General features: G+C 47.3%; 1 protein-coding gene and 1 pseudogene across 1 annotated transcript in view; both read right to left on the minus strand.

Annotated features, from left to right (window-relative positions):
- The window catches only part of CACNA1C (calcium voltage-gated channel subunit alpha1 C), a 754,651-nt gene that overhangs the window by 638,941 nt on the left and 92,105 nt on the right, over positions 1-23,605 (minus strand).
- On the minus strand, positions 21,278-22,077 carry LOC129503385 (40S ribosomal protein S3a-like; annotated as a pseudogene).

Genomic DNA, 23,605 nt, shown 5'->3' on the forward strand with positions numbered 1-23,605 from the left:
TCAAAGAACCCACAGAAATGCCGCCCTAAGAAAGAGCCAGTGTTGAGATGACTATCATAGCAGAGAACATAATGGCCAGCCAATGTCAGGCAAGAAACAGTACAAAGAAGAGAGATTCTAGCCCTCCATCCCCTAAGTCCCTCTCCTCTGCCCTAATCCTAGAAACTCAGAAGTAGGGGAGAAGTGGAAGAACTAGAAGAAGAAGGAAAAAATTAGGTCATGCCACTCGTCTCCATACAAATCTGAAAGCCATGGGTAGGGCCTGAAGTAGTCTATGGACACTTCAAGTCAAGAAGCAAATATCAAAAATGTTTCTGGACCACTGAAACCACCAAGATTACCCACTGGAGGCAAATGCAAAATGGCACTATTGCAACACCTCCATAACTCAGAGTGCTTAGAACCTTATAGGAAAAAAAATCACAAAGAAGACAGACTCACACTCAAAATGTATATGCCATGAAAGGAAATGATCCACCACCAGTGAAAGTCAGTGGATAAAAGAAACGGGATAACCATTCCCTAAGGGCTAAAGTAAATAAAACAATTTTAAATAGACTATAAACATTTCATATTTAAAAACTATATATAATATTTATAGTATTCACATATTTTTAAATTACTAACAATCTAAAATATGGAATAGAAACCAAAGAGGAAAAATACACTATGAAAAAAGCCAAAACATTTGAGAAAGAACAAAATAGAACTTTTAGAAATAAATAACCATAAAAAATAAAAATGCATTTAAAGGTTAAGCAGGGGCAACTGGGTGGCTCAGCCAGTTAAGCATCCTACTCTTGATTTCAGCTCAGGTCATGATCTTGGGATCCTGGAATCAAGTCCCACATTGGGATCCACGCTCAGTGTGGAGTCCGCTTGAGGATTCTCTCCGTCTGCCCCTCCCCCCTCTCTCTCTCTCTCTCAAATCAATAAATAAATCTTTAAAAAAAAATAAAGGTAAGAAAGAGATGAAGAGAAAACTGGTAAACTGGAAGATAGAGCTGAAGAAAATATCCAGAATGTAACAAAGAGGGATAATGAAATATAAGATATGAAAGAGCATTTAAGAGAAAATGTACAATGGCAAAGATCAATATATATTTTAAAATAGAGTTCCAGAAGAATAAATAGAAAGAACAGGACAGAGGCAATATCTGAAAATGACTGAAAATTTTCCAGACTGGAGAACAACATGAGTTTGTAAACTGAAGCATCTCACCAAGTCTCTAGCAAGACTTTTTAAAAATTCTGTATTAACATTGTAAAACTGCATTAACACTAAAGTCAGAGTATCTTTTTAAAAGTCAGAAGTGTCATTCAGGCCTACAGCAGACTTTTCATCAGCAACAATAGAGCCCAGAAGAAAATGGAATAACTTCAAATTGCTGAAGGAATAGAACTGCTAACATAGAACTTTTACCTGACATTATTCATGAGTGAACTCAAAGGAAATAAAGACAATGTCAAACAAAGACTGAAGAGGTTTGAAATCTACCACCATAGACCACTGCTGAAAGAACTACAAAACATGTGCTTCCATACCAAGGGAAGAAACCCAAAAAGAAGGAAAGATGAAACAGAACTCCCTCACAAAGACTTCCTCAGCAGCAGATTTGAATTCTTTGTCACATCCACAGCATGTTAGATACAGCATCCCCAATTCAAGATCTCTCTCTCAAGGTCAGGGAAATACAGGACATCCCCATGCCTTTAAAGCCCAAAGCCTTTTCTCTTTGGTACTATTATTGAAGTCACAGAGCAGGGTTGTCTTATATTCTTCCTTCAACACCCCAATACATTCTTAGAGAAAACTTGGCTCAGAAATATTCTTTAAGCATTTGAGCCTACACTACAATTTCCCTGTGTACCGGACAGTATGTAAACAACTAGATGAAAAAAGTTTTCTCCTGCTGTACTTCAATTAATCCCTATGAAATATTCAATAATTGTCATTTATAAATGGATTCTTTGAAAAAAAAGATTTTATTTATTTGAGAGAGAGAGAGCAAGCACAAGTGGGTGGAGGGACAGAGAGAGAGGAAGAGAGGCAATTTCAAGCAGACTCTCCACTGAGCAGGGAGCCTGATGCAGGACTTGATCCCAGGACCCAGAGATCATGACCTGAGCCAAAGGCAAATGTCTAACTGACTGAGTCACCCAGGTGCCCCAAGAGTAAATGGATTCTTAATGGGGAGTGGGGGTCTGGGTGTTAGCAGATGCAGATCGTCAGACATAGGGAAGTTAAAGGATTCAACCAAGTTCAGAAGCAAAAGGTTGAAGTCCATCTAAATAAGGTGTCTCTGTGCCCAGATACACCTGTACCTTGTGACAACATGGTGTCTTTCAGAGGTTTCAAATGAAGAGACACTGCTCTCTCCTCCCCTCTGCCTCTGGTCCCTCACACACATATGGGCATACACACATACACACACCACAGGGAGATCCCTGGGGCATTTAGCCCCCAAGTGTTAGAGGAACATTTCCCTAACAGTGTTGGGCCTGAAAAACACAAGTTAGATGACCTTTATTGCCATTTTATCCTCTCTTCCAAAAAGACCACAACCTAATTGTAACTCCTCCAGAGGCACTGACATGTGCCTGTCCCTGGTCCAAGTGCGCATAAACGTGACCTTACAAGGTGCTATCTATGGATGTCTCAACAAAGAGCTGTGCCTACCTCTCAGGGACACCAGGCCTATTCCATTTCTTCATCCAACTCAAGAACATTTTTATAGTCATTTTCTGATTCAGGACCTTCTCTTCTTCATTCTGTTTTTCAGCCAAGTCAAACTCTAAGGAAATGTCTTAGGACCAGTTGTCTAGAAAGTGTAACAGGCATTGAGAAAACCTGTCCATCCAGACTCAGCCCATGCTGGTACCATCAGAGGAAAAGGGTGGCTTCCAAGTTTCCATGAAGTGGAAAAAGGGAAAATCCCAAAGTCTTGCCACCCAGATCCAGCAAGAGATCAAGGTGGAGTCAATGTTACTTTGAGGTTCTCCAGAACAAGGCCAAACTCAGCAAATCGGTTTCCCTGATGAGGCCAGACTGGGTAAAACAGTGGCCACAGGATCCGTCATACCAATTCCCAGAGGTTTCTGGCAGGCCAACAGACAAATTGCCCCTTCCCTAGCTTAAAAGGGTAGAAAAAAATGTGCTTCCCACCCCTATCCCTGGGACTACCCCCACACTATGGTCAAGTCTAATAGAAGAGGTGGGGATGGGTGCAGGGAACTGGAGGAAAAAGGCAGACCTTGGAACCACTGGACTGTACATACATTTCACCATGGTGATCAGTGCAGAGAACTCGGGTGGAAGTGCAGGGGCCTAGCTTCCCCTACTCAACTCACCAGGGCTTTGCTGCCACTACACCTCCCACTGCCCCTGGGCAAGGCTTTCCAGATGGTCCCTGCACGCATGACAAGGACTGGGATAGAGCGTGGAGATGCCTCCTGATCATTAACCCTTTCTTAGACCAAGCACTATCCAGCAGAGCATATTTCCATGGCATTCAAGGGGTGTTACTGTTCTTGGCACCAAAAACTTACATCCTTTCATTAAACATTCAGGATATCATATTTTTCTTGATTGCAGGGAAATCTAGACATTGCAAACCTCAAATGGGATCCAACCTGAGACTTTCCAGTGGTTTGTAACATTTTTGTTGTGAGGTTATGAGAGGGAGGAGATAAAGAAAAAATCATAAAATGTTCTGTTCTCAGGAATTTGATATACTGATATAATGACATAAAATCATAGAGCTTAACACTCCACAAAGGCTAACTGGTTCTCCAGAAAACCAATACCATAGGCTGGGAAGCTTGTTTGGTGTGGATAGGGTGCATGAGAAGACAGGCATGGGAGCAACATGCAGGCAGGTCATTCTCTATGTAACCACTCTTAGGCTGACACTTCTCATCTGGATTATCCAGAACACTCCTATCCACTGTTCAGCCATGACTGAGGCCAGTAGTGCAAGTTCCTTGTCCATGATGTCCAAGACGGTTTGTGACAACTGGATGTTTGATGTGCACCTCTATACCAGTCCTGATGTGACCTGCTTCCTTCCATCCTTGTCTTGAACACGACCTCAGGTCTCTGGAACATGGGCTCTTTACTTGGATGACAGTGCCCAGAAGGTTCGCAAGAAGCCAAATTATGAAAGCTTTAGCAAATTTTGTTTCCATGCACCTATCCTTCCTTACACACACACACACACACACACACACACACACACTCTCACTCTCACACACACAGGCGTGCATATACATGCACACCCACACATACATCCTAGTCCACCACCCTCTACCTACCCTCTTAAGGCTGCCATCATCCACACCACCCAGGCTTGCCATCTTCTTCCTATTCTTATGTTCCCCCAAGGAAAGTCCACCTGCTCCTCTGTACATCCACTCAGCACTCATGGCCAACCAACTATTCTGATGAATAATCTACATGAACAGAGGCAAGCTAGAGGATTCAGACTCACAAATCCTACTAAAAGTATGTGTCCTAGGATATCCATGCCACCTCAATTGTCTTAGGCAACTGCCTCCATTCTCCTACACCAGCTCTAGCTTCACTTATCTTTGCCCCTTGACCTGCTTAGTGCCATCTCATTTTGGCAAACTCAATTCTGGGGAACGTTTCTCTAGAACTGCTGATCACTGCTGGCCCCTAACTCATGTTTTCTGACCTCAACCAGGCTCCTTCTGAAACTTAGAAACCCTTACTGATATCTTTGGGATGTCTCATAGTATATTCTACTAACTGTTACCTCTTTGTGTCTTCAAGCTCCGACTATACTACAACTGCCCTCATCTGTCTCAGGATCCAGCTTTGCATCCCTCAGACCCATAATAATATCTCCTGTTTCAGCACCCACCACCACCACTCTATATTTTCTCATCCTCTTCTTACTGTTGGTCTATTTCTGAAGACAGAATTGTACCTACTGGGCTGGGGTTAAACCTTCTGTTCCTGTCCCCTTGACCCCACTGCCTTCTTCCAGATCCACTTCATCAACAGCCCCCCACTTCCATGTCCAGTCTCTCATGTGCCAACAGATTCATCTCTTCTTTCTCCTTCACAGTTAAAACTCTTGAAAGAGTGATCCACACGTGCCTCCCGTCACACCTGCCATGCCTCAGCACTGAGCAATCTCACTGACTGCACAGTGATCACTCTGAGCCCACTCACAAAGTCCATTGCTGACATCCCAATCCTCGAATCTAGTAAAGTTTTCTCAGGTCCCATTCTCCCTACCCACTTCTCTACTCAATAGTGATAGTGATGGCCTTCTTGCCCTCCATGGCCCCATATAGTAAGGCTCTCCTTCTACCTTCCTGACCATTCTGGCTCTGTGTGCTCCATTCCATCCCCTTCTTGACCTTTGAATGTAAGGCCTCCACCTTCAGCCCCTTCATCATTTTCTTCTCTCTGTTCCTTCTCCCTAATAATGTCATCCATTTCCACAGCTTCAAATATCACCTCTAAATGAACTCTAATTCCACACATATGCTGGGTATCTTCCATTTACCCTCTACCCTCCCCACCTAAACTACAGCAAAGAGTTCCCTTGGCCTCTGGCTTTTGTTAAGAAAGGCCCTTCTTCCCTCTCATGCCTGGACTACGGCCTCAGAACTGTCCCCCTACCTGCAGTCCTAGCACCCCCACCTCATCCTTTACCCCACTGCCTGCCTAGGCTTCTGGAAGAGCAACTCTGACCACACTATTCCTCACTCAAGCACTATAAATAGTCCTCTACCACCTACCAAAGCTCTTCAGCCTAACACAAAGGATTTCTATATGTTATCCCTCTCCTGCCATCCCAACCTTCTCTCACTGCTCCCCATATATAATCTAAGCTCTAATCCAATTCAACTCACTCTTCCTTTAAAATCCAATGCATGGGATTCCTGGGTGGCGCAGCGGTTTAGCGCCTGCCTTTGGCCCAGGGCGCGATCCTGGAGACCCGGGATCGAGTCCCATGTCGGGCTCCCGGTGCATGGAGCCTGCTTCTCCCTCTGCCTATGTCTCTGCCTCTCTCTCTCTCTCATTCTGTGTGACTATCATAAATAAATAAAAATTTAAAAAAATTTAAAAATAAATAAATAAATAAAAATAAAATCCAATGCATATGCCTTTCAACATATTATTGACTATACCATTCTTTCTCTTGGGAATGTACACCCCTCCTCTCTACCCCATTTATGTCCACCCTTCAATATTCAATATTCATCTTTATATGTGCTTTCTCCATTTATTCCATCTAACTGTGTCACCCTCCTTCTTTAAGCCTTTCATCTTTACCTCCCTGTAACAACAAACATATTCTGCCTTTTATTATACTTGTATCTGTGAATGGGGTGTGTATCTTACATCTCTTACTCTATATATTCCCTAAAGGAAGGGATCGCTGAGAGCCTGTAACCTTGAAGATCTCCTTTAATCTAGAGATCCTATGAGCAAATTCCCTTACAGATAACAGATGCTCAAAACTTTTTGTGAATGATCAACATCCCAATTCTGGAAGGGGAAAAAAACAACTTAAAATTATTTTCATCACAATTGGCATGAGCTACCCCATTTCAGGGACATTTCACAGTCAACTTATCTTAGGAAAAAGCTTCTTATCTCCTAATCTTTCAGACAGTTGGGCATAGGTCAAAATTTTTGACTATTAAATAATTGAAAAACAGAGTCAGAAGATCCTATCCACTGCAGACCAAATATGAGATATGAGTCACTGCGATCCCCTTGGATTGGAGCTTGGAACCCCAGGATGACCTGGCCACCCACACATGACAGCAGAGGTTTTGACCTTGGAGAAACACCATGCAACATTTTAGTTCTGGATAGTGGCCACAATACACCTGTAAGCAGGAACAGGAGGCAATGTGAAAGCAGAGCCTACAAGGGAAGAATGTGCTCACAGTGGGATTAAACTAAATGTATTGTTCTCAAAGAACCTGCATTTCTGTCTTAGCATACTGAGCTCTGCTAATCTGAGAAACACACACACACACACACACACACATTTATGGCTAGGTTGAACCCACCAATCAGAGAGCTTGAAATGGGACAAAAAGATGCACAGGCTCAAAGCCTAACATACAATATTCTCTCAAAAAACTAAAACTGATGAGTTTTTTTTCCTTCCCTAACCAGCCAAGTTGTTCAAATTCTCTGAGACCATTTTTCCTTATCTGAAAAACTGGGATAATAACACTTGTCCCATGACTTCAATGTATTTTTTTTGAAGAATGGCTGAAATAGTAGACATGAAAATGACTTAAAAGTGTTTTAAACAATCAAAATGTAAGGTAACTTTATCACTTTTAGGTAAAACAATTACCAAAAAAAAAAAAAAAAAAGTCCTCCCAAGATTAGAAAGAAGCGTCCTGATCATTAATGGGTCCATTAATCCCCAGCACAGACCCATCAACTGTTAAAAATTTCCCCTTGTTTATCCACTCCCTTCTCTCTTACTCTCCTCCCCCTTTTCCTGATTCTCTCCCCTACTTCTTTTCCATTGTACTTTTTTCCTCCCTTGCCTAGACTTCAAATGGTGTGAAGAGTAGGCAACAGCCCTGGAACATGCTTTTTCCCCCAGGCAACTCCAAAGCTGGGAGACAGAGACCCTATCAACAAAGCCACACTGCCCTTCTACCAGGACAGATGCACAACAGCCATGGAGGAGGACGCAGCCCAACCACACGGTAGGGGGAAGCCTCCTCTCCCAGGGTCCTCACAGTTGTCAGACTGGATCCTGCTCCACAGGCGTGGGTGCCCCTGGACTAGACAGACAGGCAGACGGAGAGAAGGAGACAGACAGACTAAATAGCTTCGTCTTGCCAAACACCCATTTCTTGTCAAGTCACAAAGCCAGTCAGCATGGAGGTAAATGCTGAAATGGATCTAGAAAACTTCATTATTTTTTTGGAATGGAGGCAGCATCAAAAGACAGCTGCTAGATTGCTAAACACCTAATTAGAGTCAAATTTCTGATAGAGGCACTGGGAGCCCAGAGAAACTACTAGATTCTCATTACTGACATAATGGAACTTCCTAATACTATATTCTCCTCTGCACAAGATTCAAACTTGGGGAGATGCACAAGGAAACAGTCTCTTATAGCTAAAAAGTCATAATTCGTACCCAGCAATTTTACTTCTAGGTATATGTCCAGAAGAACTGAAGATGAGGATTCAAGCAGATATATGTATGCCAGCGTCCACTGGAGTAATCACGAGAGCCAGAGTATATTCACAACCCAAGTGTCCGTCAACTGATGAATCAATAAACAAAATATGGTATATACTTACAATGGAATATTATTCAGTTGTGAAAAGGAAGGAAGTTCTGACACCCACTACCACATGGATGAACCTTGAAAACACACACAGTGAAATAAGCCAGGCACAAGAGGCCAAATATTGTATGATTGCATGTCTATGAAATATCTACAACAGGCAAATTCACAGAGAGGAAAGTATATCAGATGTTAGCAGAGGCTGGGGAGAGAGGGAGAGGGGAATTATTGCTTAGTGACTAGAGTTTCTGTCTGGAATGAGGAAAAAGTTTTAGAAATAGGTAGTGGCTGAGGTTGAACCACACTGTAAATTAATGCCATGGAACTGTAATACTTCAGAATGGTTAAAGTACAAATTTTGTTACATATACTTTACCACCATAAAGAACAATTTGTAAAGGTCATCATTCACATCTTCTTCAAGTGTCAATAAATGTGACTTGTAGACTTAGCTTTACTGAGACAGTTAAAAGAAATAAATCTTAAAACCATTCTTTCTGCAACTGAAAGTGCTTAGTCTCACCTCCAAATGACACCCAAGTCCCTAACTAATCTCGTGCTTCCTTTTAACTGAATCATTTATCATACAGATTGTCACGACATACCTAGCTCCAAAATGCGTGAGATGTGCTGCCAACAGCTAGACTACACAGATGAGCTCCAATTATAGAATTATTATTGCTCACAATAATGCATGAAAAATCCATACAGACAGAAAGTAAATTCATGATAGCCAGGGGCTGAAGGGAGGGGGAAATGGAGAATGACTGTCAATGGGTGGGAGTTTCTTTTTGGAAGTGATGTAATGTGCAGGAATTAGACAGTGGTAACGATTGTGCAACTGTAAAAATACTGAAAACCACTGAATTGCATACTTTAAAGGATGAATTTCATGGCATGTGGATTATATCTCCACAAAGAAGTTATTTAAAAATCAATCAATCAATCATGAAGTCCAAGCAACTCAGCTGGCAAGGATGGTCCCTTGAACTCATCAGAATCTTGAGAATATAAACTGTCTATTTTCCAGGAGGGAATTCCTAAGAAAACATTCTAAGAATGGGTGGTGAAGTGAGGCCACTCCAAGGAGTGGTCATCTCAAAGCCAAGATCTCCAGGTCTTCCTTTAAGGTCTACAGAGGGATCTGAAGAACCAGAGAGGGCCCAGTCAGAAACCATGAGCACAAACGAATAGCTAGAGACTGGGACTATGAGCAGTGGCATGCAGAATGACCACACAGCAGTCACCAAAGAAGAACAAGTGTCCACCTGTTTATCTACTACGCGTGACCAGCTTTTCCCCAAAATGGATAGTGAGTTCTTCTTCTCTTCCTCATGTGGAGAAAGAAAGAACAAATGCTTTGAAAGTCTAATAGACTGGATGTAATTCCTAACTCCAATACTGTCTGGGTGATCTTGGCCACAATCCTTGGTCCTCAGTTTCCTCATCTGAAAAGTATCCAAACCTGACTCATGGACTGATACAAGGACAAATGATACTAAGTGGATGAAGCCCCAAGAACATTGCTGAGATACTAGGCATTCATTAAGCAGTAGTGCTCACTCCTGCTCCATTCCAAAAATATAAAAAGAAAGAAGTTATACTTCAATATAGCTTATTTTTTTAAATAAAAATGAAAGCATGGATGGCTCCACAGATCACAGGACCTGAGGCTGGTGGGGAGAGGGGGCCAAAGCGCAAACTTACATGTACATTTTCCAGCACACTTTTTAATGATGAGATTATTTTTTTGCTTTAGGAAACTAAAAGCTAATCTGGCACTTAAGATGTGAAATTAAAACCCTTTCCTGTTGTGATAAGTGTCTCAATGCTGTATGGAACTGTTCCCCCTCTCTTTATCTACAAACCTCCAGCACTTTTACTATATCAAAAAAAAAAAGTCTTTTTTTTTCCCCTAAAGCCATGGTTTATATTTGAAGCAAAGTTTAAAAAAAAAAAAAGAAGCAAAGTTTTACTTTCCCAGCAGTCTAATTCATGCCAGAAAGCAAGGAGAAGTTTGTTTGCCCAGGTGGTGTCCTTTCTGTTCTCAGTGGTCCTATTTCCAGATACTTGGACCATGAGAGGACTTCTGAACAGTTTGGCTTTGGACTTCAGGCTGAAGGCAAGGAGCCTCATGCCATGGGTGGGAGAAGATGACAGTGGGACAGGTGGACAGCTGCTGGGTCTAAGGAAGTCCTGAGTCCCTGGGTCCTGATCCTCTAGTTGGGAACAGCAGTCCGGATGGTCCCACAGTCCTAGCATCCTACTAGCCTCACACTGGTCAACAATTGTAAAGAATACCAAAATACTTGGCCTATCCTGACCAGTTTTTCACTTCCTTGATTATTCTGGTATCAGCCAGACCACCTCAGACTCTGTTTCTTTTTGTTTTATATTTTTATCCTTGAAATTCTGAATAGTGTCACCATCCAACAGCACCTACAAAGTTGTCTGAAATGCTCTGAAAGTTGTTTAACGCCACGGCTTTTTCAAACCCTAGTGGTCTGCCTTCTGATGAGGATGATTGATATCCACACAGAGATTTATACTCATTCTGCCATATGGGGCCTCGCAGCTGCCCTGTGAAGCTGACCAGCTAAGGATTCTTATCTCCATTTTATAGACAAAATATATATATATATAAGACTTGATTCCTTCAAAACTCTCAAAGAAAAAGATCGAGTCAAAGAATGTGACCTCAGTCATTTTTCTAGCTGTAGACTTATTTACTTTTATTTATTTTTCTTACTTTGGCAAACTAACATCTTTAAAAGGTTTCAGCCCAACGTGGATTATTCTGGAAGGACACAAACAATATAAGTGACTGAACATGACAGAATGGTCACAAAGTAAACACGGCTTAATTGAGTAATCAAGACAACGTTTCTACCCACAGGCTATCTGGGGAGAACATTCATTTACTGTCTGGGTTTTGGTATGGTTCTCTAAAGACAGGACACAAGATTATCTTTTTTTCTTTTTTTTAGCTAGGTTCAAGTGGGCAATACCGAGTGTAGCCAAGTGTATTAAAAGAATCCCCACCCTGGCAAATTGGCAGTGTGACTATTTCATCAGATTATCACAACACTCCAGGATCTCAAAAGCCACATCTCTAAGGGTGAGTCTAGCCCATGCCTCTGTCTTAGAGCTAGAAACCAAGTCAGCCTCAAAGGCCTTCCAGTTTTCCGTGTATAAGAGCATCAAACAAGGCAGCCAACAAGCACGTCAAGGATGACAGGAACGTCAGAGGCAGGTCCTAGGTGAACTCTTTACCCTGTGCTGGATTTAAACCCCTGCTCCTTATTGAAGTGTCCCCTGGGAAGAGGGACCCTGACAAGGAAGCCTGGAGAAGCCTTTGTTCTTCCAAGTCAGATGGAGTCCATGTCAGCCTGTCCTCTGGCCAGCTGGGACCTGAATGTGCCCATGGTTTCTACCCTACAGTCAACGGGTGTCGCGGCCCTGGCCAACTGCCCCTACCGGCCCGACGACAGGAACTGCCCAGAGTTGGCCAATGGGAGCGCTACAGCACAGCCTCACCCCTCACCACCCTGCCCCTGCCCTGTGGCCTAGAGCCGGACAGAAAAGAAAAACAGCTCAGAGCTCCATCCAGTTACAGCACAGTGAGCTGAATTTCACTGGAGCTCCTCGCAGACTTGTATGAACTTTTTACTCTACCATCTGAGAAGTTATTTTTAAACCTTTCCAGTGACAGAGACCCCACCCCACCACCACTCTACTTCCAAATCTAACATCTCGCAATGATTTTAAGCCAGTACCAAGGCGGGATTGGAGAGAGGTAGAAGGGAGGAAGTTGAAAGGTTTAGAAAGCAGTTTTCCAGAAACACGAAGCAATGCCCTCCCATGGGGTTTAACAGATACCAAGTGTGGTCAAGAGAAGGCAGGAGCAAAAGGAGCCTGGAGACCTTGTTTTCTGTCACAGCCCTCCCTGAGTGACTGACTCTCTAGGAGACTCCATTTTCTCAACTGGAAAGAGTTTGTCCTAAGGTTCCTTAAAATGCTCTCATCCTAGGGACGCCCGGGGGGCTCAGCGGTTGAGCGTCTGCCTTCAGCTCAGGCCGTGAACCTGGGGTCCCGGGATCGAGTCCTGCATTAGGCTCATCCTGCTTCTCCTTCTGCCTGTGTCTCTGCCTCTCTCTGTGTGTCTCTCATGAATAAATAAATAAAATCTTTAAAAAAAAAATGCTCTCATCCTAGAAAGTAAATTCCCAAAGAGACATACTTATTCTATGGCTGTTTGACAAGTGCTTCAAAGTTCAGGAATCTAGAACCACCCCCACCCTCCACCCTCTTTCTGTCTCTGTCTCTCTCACACACACGGTACAGCAGGAAGACATTTTGAAGCAAACATGTCATGGAGAGCCATGGTTTGGTGGGGTTCTTGAGAGGGAAGGAACTGAAAGGTTTTGGCTTCTTGCCAGTCAGCCCACCCTTTCCTCGTCCTCTGCTCCAATCCAGATTTACTATTCCTCTCATCCCCTTGGTCTCTAGGGAAGTAAGGGCCTATTTTCAATCTCTGACTTTTGAGCTCCAGGCCCAAACTGTTCTCCTCAGGGCCCTTAAATCGCCACTTGAATTTAATGCAGTTCCACAAGTAGTAACTGTGTTCCCCAAATTCTCCACACAACCCACCCTGGGGCAAACACCCCCCCACCCCCACAGTCATCTGGGCCTCTTCCTGCCAGACCGGCTCCCTGATGCTCCCAGCCACTTCCCAACTCTGCCTCTTTACAAGGCCCCCCTGGGCTTCCACCCACACGGAGGCAGCGCCACCCGCCTAGGCTAGAGCAAGACTCTTGGGGGTCCCAAGGCTCCTGGGAACCCGACACTCCACTCTGCTTCCCTTCTTACATGAGCAGCTGCCCCCAAGGGCTCCTAAAGCACAGAGAAAGAAACAAGGGCTGCTACAGTGTTCCAGGCGTGCTCTTGAACATGCATGCACCCCATCCGGGGATTAGGGCAGCCAGACCACCTCGCCCCGAGTACCAGCCTTCGGGTTCAATCGCATTCATTGCCCGAGTCCCTCCACTTTGCTCCTTCGGCCACAGCTTCAGTCAAAGTCGAAGGGACTAGCTTTGAAACAGCACTGAAAATCATTCCATTTTCCCCGAGGGATCCTGTCACTTTTACTTGTTTTATACAGTATCCAATCTTGAGGTACATGTAAACAGGTGTTTACTAAATTATTTTAATAATGACAGCCATGGCTGGAAGTGTTGTTTCATTATCAGGATGCTTAGCACTCATGTTGCTAAATATTTAGCACCTGATATTTTGCAAAACAATTCCCCATGTCTTTTTTTTTTTAATTTGATTTATTTATTCATGAGAGACACAGAGAGAGCGAGAGCGAGACAGAGACACAGGCAGAGGGAGAAGCAGGCTCCATGCAGGGAGCCTGACTTGGGACAAGTTCCCGGGTCTCTGGGACCAGGCCCTGGGCTAAAGGTGGCGCTAAACCACTGAGCCACTCGGGCTGCCCATCTTTTTTTTTTTTTTAATCAGTCTTTCAGCTCTCCTCCACGGTGCCCAACATTAACTGAGGGATTAGTGAGGATGCATCGGATCAGAAAACAGACTCAAGCAGTGTGATTATTTTGCTGATCTGTCTTGTTGTTAGGTCTTCCAGTGTTTCCCCCAATCTATCCACTTTCTTTAGAGTCTGCGTGGGAAAATCAAATTGTCTCCTGCTTCCGAACGCTGAGCACTGATTTCAGAGTCTGGCAAGGAGGCGTGGGGATGCCACGGGTTGACCTGTCACTACCATATACCAAACAGCTGCCCCACCAGGCAAGAAGCATTGCTGAAAAGGAAGAAGACATTACAGGGCACTCATCTGCCCCTTCTCCACACGGTGGCAAGGGTTTCAGGCCTCAGAGACTCTGCCACAACAACTGAGAAAGCCAAAGGAAGGAAGGCTAGAAAACACCAGGAGCTGCAAAACATCACTAGAAATTAGAACAAATCTCAGTTACTGCCTAACCTGGGTCCCCAGAGCTTCTCTGCCATTACCCAGCAGGAGCCCAGCCAGACTCATAAACAGAAATCAGCTGTGAAGGGTACCCAGTTGTTTTTGTGTGTTTTTTTCCCTAATAAAGTTAGGAAAATGTCTCTTGCTTTGAGGTGGCCAGCTCTGTAACCCTATAGGTCAGGGTTTCCAAATCCCAAATTTCTGGTCACCTCATGCTCCACTGGGCTTGGGAAGTACTAGCCTCTCTGGTTACTAAACCATCAAGGGTAAATCAGGGAGAAAATTAATATACGGCCATAACAAGTTCGGTTAATCGCCCAAAAGGCTCCCTCAAAGCTCAGTAGGATGCTGTCTGTGCTAGAGGTAAGCAGAAGTAGGAGGGAGAGTGTGCAAGAGTGGGAGAAATCCAGACTGTGCAAGGTCAATGAGGGGGGATCCTCTGGTGTGTGTGGTGGCATGGGAAGGTGCACTGCTCTTGGGGGTTCTTGGCTCTGGCACAGGTGAAGGCATGATCAAAGAGTCACAGCACACAGGAAATTCTCTCCAAACCCTCCCAATGTCTTTCCTCACCAAACCCAAGGGGAGGTTTTAATGGCTGCCCCTTTCCTGACTCCTAAGCCCTGGTGCGCCACCTACTGGGAGAGGCAGAAAGCACATCCACTTCAGGTCTTTCTGAGTGCGATCATTCGTTCCCCGGGGATCATTCGATCACGGGGACACGCATTCACAGGGTCATGTATCAGGGGCCTGGAACGAGCAGGACTAGTGCTAGAAGAGAGGATATGAGGATTAGCGGAGCCTCGAAATTCCCGTTCAGGATGCTTCAGTATACGTCCAAGGTCTTATAGACATAGAAGAAGGCACTTAGGGCAGTGTTTAGTCAAAGAAAGAACTGCAGAGAGAATTCAAGTTATCATCAAAACTCCGAGAGGTGGCTGAAGGGACCAAGGGCTCACCATTTCATTTGCAAACTACTATACCTAAACATCTACCAGTAGAGAACAGTTCTCCACTTAATATGAAGCGGAAACGTCCGGTCTTAGGTGACTGCATCACCAATATTCCTCTCCTCTCCCCAAAGTGCATTAATCTTTTGTGTAATCTAAAATATATTTTCCTTATTCAGTGTGTGTGCGTGTGTGTTTGCGGCGCATGCATGCACACATTTAAGTACTGTTAGCGTGCTCTATGGATATAGTAGATAATTGGTTCTTGTAATATAGTATATTATGGAGTATTTTGATACACTGGAAAGTATCAGAGCAATATCAGGAATGATATTTGAGCCTCAATATCACCTTTTCTCCAGTTTCCTCCATGCGGTATCCAGAGATAGAGAAGCTAATGTCACGCTTTCTATAACCTATACAAGCTGAGATGCAAGTGACATTGTTCTATGACCATTTGTAAAGAGAGTTAACTGTGATCATTATTATCATTACTTTATTATGATGATTACTATTCAGCTGTATTGCTAAGTAGTTAAAAGAAAAGCACAGTGTGTCTTCCACTCCCAGAACACATGTTTCTCCCCTCTGCCTTGTCTCCAGCAGATAAGGGACATTCTGATGTTTTATTTGCTAACTGGTTGACTATTAAAAAACTCATTTGCTAGCTGGAGCCTGCAATGGAAAATCAGCCGAGAAAAGTGGGAGGCTGGCAGGGGACCAGAGCAGATAGGGCACTAGAGGTGAGGCGAGGCCCACATGAGCCACTCCCAGCCTGAAACCCAGGGTCAAAGGCCAGTCCTTCAGTGAACCTTCAGGCTATTCCACTGCACCCACTGGTCCGCACACCCCAACTCTCAACACACACACACACACACACACACACACACACACACACACACACACTGAGGGTCAGGGGGTGGTGGGAAGGGCCAATGCCTTCAGTGCCTTCAAATATGTCAGGAAGAGAAGAATGTAAAGCCCCGCACTGGCAACTTTTTGGGTTCTCCACTCTTTAGTTCGGCACCATCACTGATCTGAGGTAATAATCACTTGGCTTCTCTTCTCTCTCTCTCCTGAAACTCTACCCCCCAATCATGTTTCATCACCCCTTCCGTTATTAAACCACAGCCACTCTTTCCTTGTAAATACTCAGGCTTTTCCAGGTCTGCCTCCCCTACCTCCATCACCCGCCATCTCTCCTCCCTGCAAAAAGCCCTGGGCAGTGCCAATGACCAGGGAAAGGGGGATGGGAAATGGAGGAGGAGACAGGGATCCTGGTGCTCTTTCACCTGAGAACTGCATCCAGGAAGGGAGGCAAAATTGCTCCTGTGAATTATATAATCACTGCAGCTTCAAGGGAGAGAACTGGAATTCAGGTTGCCATAGTGTTTGTTGGCATGTTGCTGGAAAGGCAGAGCTCCTGGCCACCGCTCACCCGCTCCTGTCCCTCCATCTTTCTCACAAACCTCTCCAGGGTCAGTGCTCCTACTTTTAATATCTGCTCCCTGATAGGTGTGGGGTGGGGGAGGGGGTTCCTGGGGACAAAGGGGCAAAAGAAAGGAAGGGGGTGAAGAGGGAACCTAGTAAACTACTGAAGATTATCGTTATGTGAATAATAATTCCTACCACCGTATGCTGCCATTGTTAGTGACAACAAGGACAATAAATACTACTGAGCTCTCCTCTCTGAGGCTGCTCATACTGAGTTGAGAACCTGGAGGGGAGACATCCATCCCCACTCTTCACAAATATCACCCTTTCCTTTGTGTCTCTCATCCTCAACTCCTACTGCGTCCACTGCTCCATCTGCTAGGAAGGGGCCAGGGGAACAAGTGAGGGATGGGTCATGGCATAGAGAAAGTCTGGGACAGAAGCTGTCCTTACGACAAAGCCCTGGCTCACCCTAGAACCCGTGGCCCTTGACAAAATTATTTCACCGGGAGGTCAGAATCCCCCCCCCGCACTGCCCCCAGATCAGTGTCACGATGGGCAGAGACCAGGCAGGTAGCTCTAAAGGACAGGGGCTCTGTGCCCAAATGTTGGAGGAGGGGGGCACGAGGAGGAGGCTGGGAAGAAGAAACACGGAGGCAAGCCTTCCACCAGGCTGGGGTCCTCAGAGAACCACTTCAAGTACCCCAGGAAGTAACAGGACCAATAGCCACAGGTATTCAGGAGGAAGCAGTGGAAAGGAAGAGTGTAAACAGGCAGATTTGGGAAACTGGGAGAGAAAAAGAGAAGACTACACCCAAAAAAGACAGAGAAAGCCTTGGAGACAAGGCAGAGATGAAGCTGGAGGCTGCCGCGCTCCAGCCAGGCCATCCCTCCACACTCCTTCGTAACCCGCGCTGCTGAGCGATGCCCGAACCTAATAACTTGTTAATGGGGGGGGGGGGGGGAGAGAGAGAAAGTTTCCAGGAAGTGGGGAGTTACCTGAAAGCCTTTCCCCCTCACTGGGGGAGCTGGTGACTCTTGATGCCAAGGCTGGAGACGCTGGGAAGACACTGGGCAATGGTGTGGAGCCTCGTGAGCTCGGCACACCCTTTCATTATTTCCTTAAACCATGAAGAAGCAAAGCCCACACACCGCCCGCATCCTCAGCGCTTACATCCTCAGGTGCTAGCCCACATGTGGGTGCGAATGCGCGGGGCGTGGGTGCGCTCGGGGTCAGCGGCGGGAGAGACGTGGGTGGGTGGAGGTGAGCCGAGGGACACAGAGGGACCGGGGAGGACAGAGGTGCCCAGACTCCCCTCTGCATCCCGGGCCCCCACCCGCCACCCGGAGCGCGCCGCGGGGGGCGGGGAAGGGGCGCCGGCAGCCGGCGGGACGCCCGAGGCCAAGCGGGTGGGGTGCGCGCGCGCTGCCAGCCGCGCCCCGAGCGAGGCGAGGGACCCCGGCCCCGGGGACTCGGCGCCGCCGTGCCCTCCCCCGCCCCCTCGCCCGCGCCGCCGGCCGGGCAGCCGGGCTTTCCAGGCGACGGCGAGAAAGCGAGGCAGAGCAGACACTTGGGGAACTTTTCCCCCTCGCCTGGAGATTCATAGGAAACACATGCTCTGGAGGAGCCGGGCACGGCGGGGGAGGGGCGGGATTTTTCCGCTGGGGCTGGCGGGCGGCTCCGGCCCTGGTCCCCCGCGCTCCCGCCGCCCCGCGCCCCCCGCGGACGCAGCCCCGGGCCACTCCGCGGGGACCGGCCCGGGGGCCGTGGGCGAGGGCGGGCGAGGGCGGGCGAGGGCGGGCGGGAGCCCCGGCGGGGCGGCGGGGTCCAGCCTTACCTTGGTGGTTTTCCTCCGGAATGTACATCCTCGTGTTCTCATTGACCATTGAACAAAAATTGTTTTGGAAGGAGAAGAGGCCACGAAGAGGAAGAAATGGCAAAACACCCCCAAGCGGGTCTGGATTAATCCCTCCTCCGAGGTCGGCGGCTTTCGTGCAAAATTCGAGGAAGCCGTGGATCTGCAGTGTTTCTTCTTCCCTTTTGATGATTACCTGATTCCCATTATTGCATCAAACACCAGAAACTGCTCCTCTCCACTAGTGCCTCCTTTTGTGAAATTGTAATGCATCCTCGGTACATCCGGGCCCCTTCCAAGAATTTAGCGCCGCACCTCTGGCGGCTACACCATTCGACAAAATAAATGGAGAGAGGCAGAGCAAGGAGAGGCGGAAGGGAGGGGAGTGGGGCAGCGGGGTCTGCCCGGGCCAGCAGCGGCCGGCACGTCTCGGGCCGCCCGCGGCGAGCGCTGCCCGGGCCCCCGGCAGCTCCCTCCCGTCGGGAAGGTCCAGCGGGTCCTGGGGGCGAGCCGGCAGGAAGAGGCGCCGCCGCCGCTCCGGGCCGCGCCGAGCGCCGTTCTGGCAGGGAGCTGCTTCTGCAGAGGCGGGGAGAGGGAGACACCGGGCGCGCGAGAGAGCGCCGCGCTCCCCGCCGCCCAGCCCAGCCCAGCCCAGCCCAGCCCAGCCCGCCGCGCCGCGCCGCCGCGCCCGCGCCCTCCCCTGCCCGCGCCCGCCCGCCCGGCGCGCTGGAGGCAGACGCGCTGAACGCTTCCAGATGTGGCGGCGGCGCGCGGGGAGCGGGGAGCGGGGAGCGGGGAGCGGGGAGCCGGGGCCGGGAGCCGGAGCGGAGCCCGGAGCCCGGAGCCCGGAGCAGGGAAGCCAGGGGCCGGGCGCACGGCACGGGGCGCACAGCGCCGACGCGACCCGAAGTTGAGCTCCCGCTCCGGCCCCCCGCCGCGCCGCGCCGCGCCAGCCAGCCCGCTGCCCGCATGACGTCAAGGGGAGCGGGGCGCGGCGGCCGCGGGCGGGGGCGGGGCGGGGGCGAGGGGCCGCGGGGCGCCCGGGGAGGCGCGGGCGCCGGCCGCGTGGGAGGCCGACACACCCCCGCGCCCCGGCCCCAGCCTCGCGGGTCCTCGGCCGCCCCGGCGCGGCCCGGCGCGGCCCGGCGCGGCCCGGCGCGGCCCAGCGCGGCCCAGCGCGACGGCGAGGCCTCCGAGCGGAATTCCAAGACGGGGGAACACAGCCTGCCCGACTCCCGGAGTCTCTTGGCGGATCCGGGGACCGAACAAAACCGCAAAATGAGCTGTTTGATCAATTATCATGGGAGCGGTGGTAGAAGTGACCTGCAGCGGCGAGGATGGAGCGGGGAGGGGACAGAAACAGGGCTGGGGAGGCGGGGCCTCGCCAGCTGGGCGGTGGTGCCCCGATGTCTGCACAGATTAATAGACCCAGGTTTGCTCATTCCTTGGAGGCCGCCGAGCACCCGTGCTACCAGGATATCCGAACCTGCTTCTCTTCATTATTTCTGCCACTCCCAGAGCAATCTACTGAGGGCCTCCTCTTCCCGCAGAAGCAAACATTTCTCTCCATCACTCTGCAGCCACAGCAAGTTCCAGGGCACCCCCTGCAGGCCCGGGCTGCTCTACGATGGGCCTTCTCAGCCCCAGCAGGGGACCTACAGTTCCCTCTGGGAAAACCTTTACCTCCCTGCCCTCAGACCGCCTCCCTCCCAGCCACACTCATTCCTTGGGTCCCCATGCCTTTAAGCAACCGCCTATACCGAATTTGCATCGCCTGCACAGACCTCCCTTCCGGAGTGCCAAGCCACGCAGCCAGACTCCGTCTCCACCTGGGAGTCTGACGGACTTCTCAAATTTAACATATCCAAGCACGGAATTCCTTCTGTTCTGTGCAAAACCTGCTCCTCGCACAGCCTTCCCCGTCTTGGTTGGTGGGGCCAAACTCCTAGAGTTTGGCTTGACATCCCTTTAGTTCTACCCTCAGGTATATCCACAATGTGGCAGCGGCGTCGGGGCGCGCGCGGGGAGCGGGGTTCTCAGTTTCTCCCCTGCTGGCTGCTCCCCAGGTCTGAGCTGACATCATCCTTCACCTTGAGTTTCTGCAGTAGCTGATCTTGCTGGTGTACCTTCCCCTCCCCACCTTTGGTATATTCCCGATACAGCAGTCACAGTGATCCATTTAAAACGTCACATCACTGCACTCCTCCGCTCAAAACCCTCTAGTGGTTCTCGTTTCACTTAGTAAAAGCCAAGGTCCTTAGAATAGCCTAGAAGGACTCACATGAACAGCTGTGTACACCTTTTGTCTCCGACAGCTCTCCCAGCCATACCAGCCTCCTTGGTATTCCCCAAGCACTACAGGAATGATCTCTAAGCCCCCTTCCCCCACCCCATCTTCTCTCTCTCTGTCTCTCTCTGTCTCTCTCTCTCTCTCTCTCTCTCTCTCTCACACACACACACACACACACACACACACACACACACACACTGACCCCTTTGTTCAAGCTGTCCCCACCGAGGAACACTCTTTCCTTAGATGTTCTCTTGGTGAACTCCCTCACTTCAAGACTTTGGACAAATGTCACTTTCTCAATGAGGCTCATCCTAACTGCCATATTTAGTACTTCAACCTGCCCACGCCCCACCTACTGCCAGTCTCCCCCTTTTCTCTACTTTTTACATGTTTTTTTTCCCCAAATAAGATTTTTTTATTTGTCTCCATTAAATGTCTGAATTTTAAACAGATTCTTGGACTGGTGGTTCATATCCATCAGCTTGCTCAACTTTAGCACAGGTCTCATTCCCAGTAGCTTTTCCAGAACTACTACTTTCACCATGAAGCTCCATGAGTTTTCCCAATTCTAATTTGGGCTTCTTCAGCATTTTTACTCTTCTAATGAAGACATCATGGAGTGGATAAATAGACTGACAAGCTTTTTCTATACCTTTTCCAATGCTGTCTGGAATCAATTTATTGACCACTTCTTCAAAGTCATTTGCCTGCACCTCTCAGGTCATGATTTCCATCATTTTTTTTCCCAAATTTGGCAGACCTGTTGGTGCTGAGCATAAGAGGTCTTCCAAATCTGATTACTGTGTTTTTTCACTAAAACCAACACAAAATAGACAAAGCAAATAACCATCGGTAGCCTTTACATCAACTTGAGCTTCAGTCATGGTCTGCCATTTTTAGACCATGGAGCACATTTTGTAACAGGTAAGATTCATGCCATGGAAATTAGTCAGGCAGTTTTTGCCCTGCACATCCTCAGTAATTAGCTTGAATTTTCTAAATGCAACTTCATTATTCTGCAGATCAGCAAGGCTCACTTCAAAAATGCGACCCTTGAGACCATCAGATGCAATTTTGGTTCCTTGAGTTCTTGTGACTAGTACTTTTTCCAATATTTCTTATATTGAACATAGCTGGTGCTTTCACATCATATCAATCTTTCTTAGAAAATGGATCAACCACTTTCTTCTTGGCTCCTTTTTTTGCTGCCTTTCGTAAGGTGCTTGTTCTTGCCAACCGCCATGGCGCTGCTCCCTTTATATGGTATTTAATCTCTAACATACTACATAGCCTAGTCATTCATCAATTGTATTATTCATTGTCTGGATGCCCCACTAAAATGTGAAACCCACCAGGACAGGGATCTTTGTCTATTTTATTCCATTGTATCTCCAGTGCATAGAACAATGTCTGGCAGACAGCAATTACTTCATAAATAGATGTCAAATGAATGAATGAGTGAGTGAGTGAGTACTTGAGATGGTTTAGGAGAGCTACAATTCACTGCATCAAAATGCTTCCTTCTGTCCCCTGCTTGATACCTGACACACCTCACCACTCCACCTTCAGTCCTCTGGCCAAGGGTTTTGGCTCCAGTTGAAAATGTAAATGCCCCTGGGAAAGGCATGAAGATTTATTGGTCATCTTCATCCTTCTAGATTATACAAGTGCCTACCTTTAGAAAAGCAGTCTAGATTTAGAAATAGTCCAGATTTTGTTGGTTACAAGAGAAATCTGACTTCTTTACCATTCTGTTGTTTTGTGGGTTTTTTTTTTATAAGATTTTACTTATTTATTCATGAGAGATGGAGAAAGAAGCAGAGACACAGGCAGAGGGAGGAAGCAGGCTTCCTGCAGGGAGCCCTAGGTGGAACTTGATCCCAGGAATCCAGGATGACACCCTGAGTGAAAGGGAGCCACTCAATCACTGAGCCACCCAGGCATCCCCCATTCTGGTGTTTTCATACTGAATTTTCAACCTAATAGAGAAAATTAGAAATGACACAAATCCAGATATCTCTTCTGTTTAGCTTTTGGATGCATTATAGTCCTGTGTCTCATTGACCTACGTACCTGGTTATTTGTTTAATATTGAAATTGGTTTCCATCCCCTATACACACTGTATCACAGAAAAAAATAATAGCTAACACCACTGAGGGATGTGCACTGTGGTAAGTGCTTTACGGGCCTTACTCATATGATCCTCATTGCAGCCCTAAAAGAAGCTGTTATTGTTAGTATCTCCGTTTTATAGATGTGGAAACTGAGATTTAGAGACTTAAGTTATTTGTCCAGGGTCACCCAGCAGGAAAACTGTGGAGCTTGGGTTTAGCCCAGGAGTGTCTGACTCCAAACATCCACTCTTGGAGGGGATGTCTGAAGGCGATCTCCGGAGTGGGTAGAAGGATGAAGAGTTTAAATGACAGTAAAATGACCACAAAATGTACTTCTGAGAATTCAGGGCACGATAACAGAACAGAATGTATGTGTGCTAGGGTGCTACTTGCTAGATTTATAGCCAGGGTTTTCTAAAGGTGGGCACTGTATAAATCTAGCAAGTAAATATTACCTTCATGCTTCTTTAGTTTCATTTTTCACTTCTCTTTTCAGCTGTGAAATGTGTTCTTTCCTTTCCAGAAAAAGGTATTTCCTGAATATTTGGTCTTGCATTGTATACCCTGTCTCGGCTTCTAACTTGGGAACACAGCCCTTGGTGCTCTCTTTTGAGGTAACGAATTCTCAACATGACAACGGAAATCATTCTGAGTTC

The sequence above is a fragment of the Nyctereutes procyonoides genome, unplaced genomic scaffold, assembly GCF_905146905.1.
Source record: "Nyctereutes procyonoides isolate TBG_1078 unplaced genomic scaffold, NYPRO_anot_genome, whole genome shotgun sequence".
Classification (NCBI taxonomy): Eukaryota; Metazoa; Chordata; class Mammalia; order Carnivora; family Canidae; genus Nyctereutes; species Nyctereutes procyonoides.